Consider the following 9,792-nt stretch of genomic DNA (forward strand, 5'->3'; position numbering starts at 1 on the left):
TGGAATATTAATGAGGAGGTCTTAAATAGAAATTTGACCAATTTCTAAGTCTATGGACAAAAATTGGATATGGATGGAATTTTTGGAAAGTTTAGTAGTAAGGGCATTTTGGTCATTTAGTTATTAAAATGAATTAAAAACAAAATTAAAAGCCAATTTTTGTCCATCTTCTTCATTAGGACGAAATTTCAAGGGTTCTCCATAGCTAGGGTTTGTTTCAAGCTTTCAAGCTCCACAAGAAGTGATTCCAAGCCCGCTTTTAATGATCTTTACGCTTTTGGAGTCCCGATAACTTGATTAAGCTTATTCTAGCAATAATTCAACCTAGGGTTCATATTTGGAAAAATACCCATAAGTGAAATTTGTGTATTTTGGTGTTTTATGATATAATATGAGGTTTTAAATTATGTTAGACAACTTGTGCTACTCGGTTTTAAGTGAAAACGAGTAAAAGGGCTTAATCGGTAAAAATACCTAATAGTCATAAGTACATGTTAGAGTGTGAATTTGATGTTGTTATAGAAGGGAAAAATGATCAGCATGTCATAAAACATAAGAAAATAGGATGAAGTTTAATTTACGAGCCTTGGGGCAAAAGTGCATATATGTGAAAGTTTAAGGGTAAAAATGTAATTTTGCCAAAGTTTGGGTAAAGGACTGTTTTAATAAATGTGAGTATTAAATAATCTAATTTTTTTTATTATAGATCAAGAAGAACAAAATCCGGGGTTAGACCGGGGAAAGAAAAAGATAATGGACTAAATCGATATAGTTGATCGTATTTTGTTTCGAGGTAAGTTTGCGGTAAATAAATGAAATATTCTATTATTTTATGTTAATTTTGTTAATTTCCAGCATGTGTATATTTATTTTATGAAATTATTTAAAGAAGACTTAAGCATGAATTGGCGGAGAAGAAATTTCAGAAAGTCCCGGTTGAACCTTAGGAATGTGTAGGATACAAATGTCATGACATTAGGGTTTAAGAATACCGTGTAAGACCATGCCAAGGCATGGCAATTGGTAAGGTTTCTAAGGCAAGGAAATCATGTAAGACCATGTCAAGACATGGCATTGATAAGTTACTATTAGGCAAAGGTCCCATGTAAGACCATGCCAAGGCATGGCATTGGTGAGTTCATAAGGCAAGGCTACCATGTAAGACCATGTCAAGACATGGAAATGGTAAGTTTCAAAATGATACCACGTAAGACCATGACAAGTCATGGCAATGGTAAGGTACCCGTGTATCCTTAGTATTCCAAGTGGTTCAACGGGAAAATTTAAAGAGAATATCAAGGTAAGGTAAGGTAAGACGAGTTATACTAAAAAGGTAAGACAAGTTCATGCTAGAAGAGTAAAGGTAAGTACATAATGTTCATGTATGCTTGATAAGGAAAAAGGTGAGTAAAATGTATTAATAAATTTGATTAAGTAAGTAAGTATTTAAGTAAGTGAGTAAGTGAAGAAGTTTAAAATATGTCTATGACAATTAATGAAGTTGCATTATGTAGTATCATGCCAAGTAGTAAGAAAGTTCTTATGAATGTTGTTATTTATTTGCATGCAAACTTACTAATCTTAATGCTTACCCCCTTTATTTTCATTCTTTTTATAGTTTTGTCAAGCTAACTCGGGGACCGTAAAGTACGTAGGAGGTCCGGGCACACTATCACGAGGATTATTTTGGTATAGCTATACGTTTCATTTTGAGTATGGCATGTATAGCATCGTAGCCATTTTGTGTGTATGATCTTATGATATGGGTAATGATTGGTATGTAAATGCTTGATAATGATTAGCTGTTGGAATGGCTAATCAAAGACATGTTTGGTGTTATGTATGCCTAAATGCTAGTTATTCCATGAAAATTATGAAAAAGGTGAAATTAGCGCAATCAGACAATAGCAATGACGTGAATTTGAAAAATTACTAAAAATAGTAGAAATGGAATTAAATGATGAATAAGTTATTAAATCAAAGATTATTATGTCTATTTTCAAATGGAAGAAACAAAATAGGTAAATGAGATATATTTCATGAGATATTTAAATTTTGTGAAATAGGGCCAGAGCAATTTCTGGATCCCCTATTCTGGTTTTAAAAATTCATCATAAATTGTACCAAAATAATTAGAAGTCATTATTTATATGTACAGATTCCTTATTGAGTCTAGTTTTAAGATAAATAAACTTCATAGTCATTGAAATTCTATATAGAGAGATATCTAATTCGTAATATACAGAGGTCAGAGCAGTTGAACCCTGAAACAGAGGAGACTTTAACTAATAAACTGTACTAATTGGCTTGACCAAAAATTATAAAAACAATTAGTAAATAGATATATGAGTCTAGTTTCAGGGAAAATTTAAAGAATTGTATTTCGAGTTTCAGAACTCGAGATATGAATTTTTAAGCAAATGTGACGCAGATTGCTAGCTTGACTGGAAATTTTAAAAATAAATTGTTTGAGCTGTTTAAGTAATGAATTAAGTCCGTTAACACCTCATGTTCGACTCTGGCGACGGTCTCGGGTACGGGGCGTTACATAGATTGCTGAAATTTTTTTTTCCGCTGCGGCTTGGGGCCACCGACATTCCAACACCTAGGACACTGCCGTGTGTCCAGGCTGTGTGGGTCAAAAACCTACATTTTACTGTTTAGTTAAGTTTTAAAGAAATAATATGAAGTAAAAATGAAGAAATTAGCAATGTTAGTACTCGGGTTGCCTCCCGAGAAGTGCTTATTTAAAGTCTTAAGCTAGACTTACCTTGTGCTCTCAATTACGAAGGTTAATGGAGCTGAAGCTCCTCTCTATCATCTCTAAAGTCCTCACCATTATAAAGTTTAAGTCGATAACCATTTACATTGAATATGTTGTACATTGGGTGAGTTACCTCTATTGTGCCGTAGGGAAAGATGGTTTGGACTACAAATGGGTTAACCATCTTGATTTCAGCTTTCCAGGGAACAATTTGAGCTTTGAATTGTATAGCAAAACAAGATCTCCGACTGCAAACTGCCTAGGTTGCTTCAAACGAGCAGCATGATGTCGCTTTGTTGCTTCTTTGAATAATCATGAGTTTTCATATGCACTTGCTCACCACTTATCTAGCTCATTCAACTGCATTAATCTTTTCTCACTTGCAAGTTTAGGATCATAATTTAGGAATTTTATAGCCCAAAATGCTTTGTGCTCTAATTCAAATGGTAAATGACAACTTTTCCCATAAACAAGTCTGTAAAGAGATGTTCCTATGGGAGTTTTAAAAGCGGTTCTATAGGCCCATAAAGTGTCGTCTACTTTTACCGCCCAATCTTTCCTATTTGATTTTGCGGTTTTCTCTAGGATACGTTTAAGCTCTCAGTTTGCCACTTCAACTTGTCCACTAGTTTGAGGATGATAAAGGGTAGTTATTCTGTGGTGCACTCTATATTTTTTAAGGACTTTACCGAATTGAGCATTACAAAAATGAGTACCCCTATCACTAATGATCGCTCTAGGTGTTTCGAATCGAAAGAAGAGCTTCTTAAGAAATCTCACTACCACTCTAGCATCATTAGTAGGTAAAGCTTGAGCTTCCACCCATTTTGACATATAATCAACCACTACTAAGATGTATTTATTCCCAAATGAGCTAGGGAACGGACCCATAACATCAATGCCCCATACATCAAATATTTCACATGATAGCATATATGTTTGAGGCATTTCATCGCGTTTAGAGATATTACTTGTTCTCTGGCATCTATCACAAGAAGTGACATACCTGTTAGCGTCTTTGAACAATGTGGGCCAATAAAAACCTGATTTGAGCATTTTATGTGCTGTCCTAGTCCCACTGTAATGTCATCCTGTTGGTCCTGAATGGCAATGTTCTAGGATTTTGCTTACCTCTGACTTTGTAACACATCTACAAATTACTTGATCTGCACATATACGAAAAACAAAAGGATCCTCCCAAAAATAATTTTTCACATAGGCAAAGAATCGCTTTTTTTGATGATGTGTCAATCCTTTTGATAGGGTGTTAGCAGCTAAGTAATTCGCAATATCTGCAAACCAAGGTACCTCAGAGTCATATATAACCAAGAGTTGTTCCTCAAGAAATGAGTCATTTATCTCACTCTCATCGAGCTCTTTGATATGTGGATTTTCAAACCTAGAAAGGCGATCTGCCGCAAAGTTTTCAGCCCCTTTCTTATCCTGAATTTCCAAATCAAATTCCTGTAAAAGTAGAATCCATCTTATGAGTCGAGGTTTTGCATCAGACTTAGTTATGAGATAACGAAGAGCTGAATGGTCAGTGTAAATGACAACTTTAGATCATAAGAGATATGGTCTAAATTTATGAAATGCAAAAACCACAGCTAGCAATTCTTTGTCTGTGGTAGTGTAGTTTTCTTGTGTGGCTATTAAAGTCTTGCTAGCATAATAAATCGGTTGAAAATGCTTGTCTCTTCGCTGTCCAAGAACTGCCCCTACTGCAAAATCACTTGCATCACACATTAGTTCAAAGGGCTAATTTCAATCAGGTGCAATTTTAATTGGAGCATTGATTAATTTATCTTTGAGAGTATTAAATGCTTCTAGACATTGCTGATCAAAATTGAAGCTACGTATTTTTCTAGTAGTTTTGTTAATGGCTTAGCTATTTTAGAAAAATCTTTAATAAATCTTCTGTAAAACCCAACATGTCCTAAAAAGCTTCTAATAGCCTTAACTGAACTTGGAGGAGGTAATTTTTCTATGGTCTTAATTTTTGCTTTATCAACCTCAATCCCTTTACTAGAAATTTTTTGACCTAATACAATTCCTTCTCAAACCATGAAGTGACACTTTTCCCAATTAAGCATAAGGTTCGTCTCCTCATATCTCATTAGAACTCGTTTTAAAATTTTAAGGCAAAGATGGAAAGAATTACCCAGTACCGAGAAGTCGTCCATAAATACCTGCATAATGTCATCCACAAGTTCATCAAAGATGGCTAACATGCAGCGCTGAAACGTGGCAAGAGCATTAAATAATCTAAAAAACATTCTACGATAAGCAAATGTACGGTATGGACTTGTAAATGTCATCTTCTCTTGATCCTCAAGAGCTATCGGAATTTGAAAGTAGCCAGAGAGTCCATCTAGGAAACAATAATACATATGCCCAGATAATTTTTCCAACATTTGATCAATGAATGGTAAGGGAAAGTGATCTTTTCTCATGGCACCGTTCAATTTCCTGTGGTCAATGCAAACTCTCCAACCTGTGACTGTTCTTGTTGGAATTAACTCATTCTTCTCGTTGGCTACAACAGTCATGCCTCCCTTCTTTGGAACAACCTGCACAGGACTTACCCAAGTACTGTCAGAAATAGGATAAATAATTCCAGCATCTAGAAGTTTAATTTTCTCGGCTTTAACAACTTTTTTCATGTTCGGATTTAGTCGTCTTTAAGCTTGCATACACGATTTATATTCATCTTCTATTAAAATTTTATGGGTGTAGAACGAAGGATTGATCCCTTTAATGTTAGAAATCTTCCAACCTATGGCTCTTTTATGCTCCCTCAGTACTTGTAATAACTCATTTTTCTCATTGGGTTGCAAATTGGAAGCAATAATCACTGGTAGTGTCGAATTATCTCCGAGGAATGCATACTCTAAATGATCTGGTAATTACTTCAGTTCCAATTTGAAAGGTTCTTCAATAAAGGGTTTTTGTTTTATTTCTTCATTCATTTCAATACCCTCATACTTCTTTTGTCTTGAAGAAGACTCGTTAGAGTTTAAAATTAATTTTTATCTCCCCAATTTCAGTGGTATCATCATCAGCCTCCTCTATTGGATAAGACACAGTTCCAACGTGTCCTTATGATTGATTTCTTAAAGAGAATCTTGAATAGAATGATCAATAGAGTCAATAAAGTAACAAGAATCATCTTGTTCTCTAGAGAATCATATGGCATCATAAATTTTAAAAATAATTTCTTCCTCACCTACCCTAAGCACAAGTTTACCGTCAACCACATCAATGATAGCTCTAGCAATAGCTAACAATGGACGGCCTAAAATTAAGGGTACCTCAACATCCAGATCCATGTCAAGCACAAAAAAATCAACAGGGAATATAAATTTATCTATTTTCACAGGGACATTTTCAATAATACCCCTAGGATACTTAACAGATCTATCAGCTAATTGAATACTCATCTTAGTGGGTTTTGGTTCCCTAAGACCAAGCTGTTTGAACATTTTATCAGACATCAAATTAATACTGGCACCTAAATTAGCTAATGCTTTCTCAATATTCAAACTGCCAATTAAACATGGAATAGTGAAACTTCCTAGGTCTTTCAACTTGGTTGTTAGCTTGTTTTGAAGAATAGCTGAACATTCCTCGTTGAGTTCCACGGTAGATAGCTCTTCAAACTTCCTTTTATTTGTTAGAAGCTCCTTCAAAAATTTAGCTTATGTAGGCATCTGCGAAATAGCTTTAACAAAAGGTAAGGTAATATGTAGCTGTTTAAAAAGTTTAAGAAATTTACCAAATTGTGCATCCATGCGGTCTTTCTTCAACTTTGCTAGATATGGGATCAGTGGTTTATATTCTTTAAGAACTGGTGTTATACTCACGTCAAAATTTACTCCCTCACACTTCGCTTTATCAGCTTCCTGTGGCATCTTCTTTCCAGCTTCAACCAATACCTTCCCATTCCTTAGTGTAACTGCCTTCACATGCTCTTTTGGGTTAGGTTTCGATGTTACTAGGTAGACTACCTTTTTGCCTTTTAGAAAGTAATTTAGCCAGCTGACCAATTTGATTTTCAAGCCCTTGAATCGATGCTTGTTGGTTTTTCAACGCTGTCTCGGTATTTTGAAAACGCGTCTCTAACACCGAAATAAATTTTGCTAGCATATCTTCAAGATTCAGCTTCTTCTCTTGCTAGTAGGGTGGTTGAAAGCCTGGAGGGGGCTGTGGTCTTTGATTCCCTTGGCTACCCTAAGAAAAATTTGGGTGGTTCCTCCATCCTACATTATACGTGTTACTATAAGGATTATTTGGAGGTTTAGTGTTATTACCCATATAATTCAATTGCTCATTCTCTATGCTAGAACTGTAGGGTAGATAATCTGAAGTATTCATCCCTCCTCCATTTGTGTCACGTTGCATCACCGGATGTACCTACATAGAAACAAATAAACCATCAATCTTTTTATTTAAGAGCTCTACCTGGTTGGATAACATGGTGATCGTGTCGAGCTTGAAAACACCAGCGGATTTTGTCGGCTTTGTCCTCATGACTTGCCACTGATAATTATTCAGTGACATCTTTTCAATAAACTCATAAGCCTCTTTAGGTGTTTTGTTATTTAGGGTATCACCAATGGCTGCATCGATCAGTTGTCTAGTTGAGGGGTTCAAACCATTGTAGAAAATTTGAACTTGTAACCATAAGGGTAACCCATGGTGAGGGCACCTTCTCAATAAATCCTTATACCTCTCCCATGCATCGTATAGGGTCTCTAAGTCAATTTTCACAAAGGAAGAAATATCATTCCTCAACTTTGCCATCTTGGCTGTTGGGAAGTATTTCAACAGAAACTTTTCGGTCATTTACTCCCATGTAATGATGGACCCTCGTGGTAGAGAGTTTAACCACTGTTTAGCTTTATTCAGGAAGGGAAATAACCGAAGGCGAATGGCATCATCAGAAATGCCATTAATTTTGAAAGTATCACAGTACTCTAGAAAGTTAGCCAAATGAGTATTTGGATCCTCATCTTACAAACCATCGAACTGAATAAACTGTTGGATCATCTGACTGGTGTTCGGCTTCAGTTCGAAGTTATTTACAGCAATAGCAGGTCTCACAATACTCGATTCAGCCCCCGCTAAATGAGGCTTGGATAGTCGTACATAGTACGAGGAGCAGGATTCTGATTTACAGGATTCGCGGCAACTATAAGAGGTAGCAGATTATTTTGATTTTCATCCATCTCCTAAGTAATATTGGTATCGTCCTCTTGCTCTTACTCTATATATTGTAGACTTCGCCTTATTTATCTACGATTTTTATAAGTTGTGCTTTCAATTTCACTATCAAATAATAGAGGTCCTGATGGGTTTCTTTTAGTCATAAACTAAAGATACCTGCCAAAAGCAAAACAAAAGAAAAATTAGAAAACAAATAATAAACTAAAGATAAAAATAAACTGCAGCAAATAAAAATGGCTAAAGTAATAAAAATTAAGTGTTCCTAATATTCTAGTCCCTGGCAACGGTGCCAAAAACTTGATGACGTCATGAACTAACTAAAATATGACAAAGGCTAGCTGACCTATCGAATGGTAGTATAGCTACAATGAGTCAGGAATATCGTATCCACGAGGACTAAAAGTACTAGTAATAACTATCTTTCTATTATTTAGCCTAATAATTAAAGGAGGCATTTTAATCTAAAATTAAACTAATTAACTATGAACGCGACAGAGATCGAATTGGGAAAACACTTAAGAAAACCAATGAGAGAGATAATACCTAGGAAAAAATCCATCTAGACTTCATTTATTATTCTGACTTTGAATCAAACGATTTATTCGCTTGTCTTGATCCATACAAATCCCTAAATTATGTAAATATCTCTTTCGAGACTACGAACAACTGACTCTAGGTTGATTAATTGAAATCTCTTTCTAATTAAAACCCCTATTATCGCATTAACTTGATCTATGGATTCCTCTATTAGATTTGACTCTAATCCGGCAGATTTATATCATCCTATTTCTAGGATTGCAATCAACTCCGCTCAATTATGCTAGATCTACTCTTAAACACGGACTTTTGCTCCACTGAATAAGCACATCAAACTTGGATTAATATCCTGAAAACATTAAGGCAAGGATTAAGAACACATAATTAAGAACAAGAACAAGTTTTTATCGTGTAATTCAGATAATTAAATAATAAGATCCATCGTAGGTTTCATCCTCTCTAGGTATTTAGGGAGTTTAGTTCATAATGTAAAAGGAAAACATCTCAAATTTAGAAAAATAACAAGACATAAAAAAACCTAAATAAACTTCGAAACAAGTTTAAATGGAGATATTCAATCTTGAAGTGGATCTGCTTCCGAGATGATTCCAACAACTTTCTTCTAGTAATTCCTACTTTTTACTCCGTGTGTCTCCCTTAGGTCCTCTTCTAGCGTGTATTTATAAACTTTAGAATGCCCATAAACCCTAAAATTTGGCTTTTTCAGCGTGAATAGGGAACAAGGAGCAAAATCGACATGGGCAGGGCACCTGGGCATGTGGCCAGCCCGTGTGGCTCACACAAGCATGTGCTCAACCCGTGTGGATCCTTAAAATAGCTCGTTTTGTCTGATTTTGGCCTGTTTTCTGCTCTTTTTGTTCCCCTCTGCTCACCTAAGTATAGAAACATGAAATTAAAGGTTTAGGATTATCAAATTCACTAAATTATATAATAAACCATCCAAAATCATGCTAAGCATGAGATTAAAATGCGTTACTTGTATGGTTTATCAGTTATTTAAATGAGCTAGAAAAAATGTTAGAAAAAGTTTTACCCCATACTATGTTAAAGGCTAAACCTAATCTTGAATTGAGGATTAGGACATTGAAAAGGGATTAGGCAATTATTTATGACATGATTAGTGGAAAAAACAATAGCGACTTTGGTTGGGACGAGCATAGGTAACTTGTTGTTGCTGAAGATGATGTGGGGAAATAACATATAAATGTAAGAATTATTTCAAGTCTTTATTATCTTATTTTCAC

At 35.2% G+C, this 9,792-nt stretch overlaps 1 non-coding gene across 1 annotated transcript; it reads left to right on the top strand.

Annotated features, from left to right (window-relative positions):
* The first annotated feature begins 7,454 nt into the window (after positions 1-7,454).
* Positions 7,455-7,561, top strand: LOC128291181 (small nucleolar RNA R71). Its single transcript, XR_008280957.1, has one exon. It is a non-coding gene; the product is annotated as a small nucleolar RNA R71 (small nucleolar RNA).
* Positions 7,562-9,792: the final 2,231 nt, after the last annotated feature.

This window comes from Gossypium arboreum, chromosome 3 (genome assembly GCF_025698485.1).
Source record: "Gossypium arboreum isolate Shixiya-1 chromosome 3, ASM2569848v2, whole genome shotgun sequence".
In the NCBI taxonomy this organism is placed as follows: domain Eukaryota; kingdom Viridiplantae; phylum Streptophyta; class Magnoliopsida; order Malvales; family Malvaceae; genus Gossypium; species Gossypium arboreum.